Below are 1,263 nucleotides of genomic sequence, written 5' to 3' on the forward strand. Positions count from 1 at the left end.
CTTGGGTATCAATGTGATGTTAGCTTCATAAAATGATTTTGGGAGAGTTCCATCTTTCTTAATCACCTGAAATACTTTTAGTAGGATTGGTATCAGTTCCTCCTTAAATGTCTTATAGAATTCTGCTGGACAACCATCTGGTCAAGGGCTTTTTTTGTAGGTCATTTTCTTATTACATAGTTAATTTCCTTGATTATTATTGGTCTATTTAGGGTCTCAGTTTCTTCTTGTTTCTGTCTAGGCAGGTTGTATGATGTCAGAAAGCCCTCTGTTTCCTTCAGGTTTTCAAGTTTGTTTCCATACAAGCATACATAGTAGTCTCTAATGATCTTCTGTATTTCTTCAGGGTCAGATGTGACTTCATCTTTTGTGTTTCTGATTGTGTTTATTTGGGTTTTTCTCTCTCTTTTTCTTAGTCAGTATAGCTAGGGGACCATTGATCTTGTTTATCCTTTCAAAGAACCAGCTTTTTGTTCTATTGATTTTTTTTGTATTATCTTTTCGTCTTCTATGTCCCGGATTTGGGCTTTTATTTTGGTTATCTGGATTCTTCTGCTGAAGTTAGGGTTTTGGTGGTCTTGCTTTTCAGCTTCCTTAGGTGACTTGTTAGGGTGTTAATTTGTGATCCTTCCATTTTCTTCATGTGCGTTTGTAGAGATATGAATCCCCTGCTACTACAACTTTCATGGCATCCCAGAGATTTTGGTAAGATGTTTCTTCATTTTCATTTTTTCTAGGTATCTTTTAATCTTTATTTTGATTTCATCATTGACCCAGGAGTTGTTTAGCATCATGCTGTTTAGTGTCCATGTCTTTGTGGGTTTTGGGGGAACCTTGTTGGTGTTGATGTTTATTTTTATTCCACTGTGATCCAAGAAGGTGCATGGCAAAATTCTGATCTTTTGAAATTTGTTTATGCTTGATTTATGGTCAAGTATGTGGTCAATCTTAGAGTATGTTCCTTGTGGTGATGAGTAGAATGTATATTCTGTGGTCATTGGGTGGAGTGTCATGTAGGTATCAATTAAGTCCATTTGGACAAGAGTCACATTGAGGCTCCAGATCTCATTGCTGATTTGTTGTCCTGATGATCTGTCTAGGGTTGTAAGCTATGATAGTGTCAGAGTCGATATCTTTTTTAAGTTTACCTAGAAGCTGCTTTATGAAAGTTAGTGCTCCTATGCTGGGTGCATATATGTTTAGGATGGATATTTCTTGTTGATGGATTGAACCTTTTATCATTATGTAGTAGCCTTCTGTATC

This window comes from Carlito syrichta, unplaced genomic scaffold, assembly GCF_000164805.1.
Source record: "Carlito syrichta isolate Samal-C Ts95f unplaced genomic scaffold, Tarsius_syrichta-2.0.1 Scaffold314060, whole genome shotgun sequence".
Classification (NCBI taxonomy): domain Eukaryota; kingdom Metazoa; phylum Chordata; class Mammalia; order Primates; family Tarsiidae; genus Carlito; species Carlito syrichta.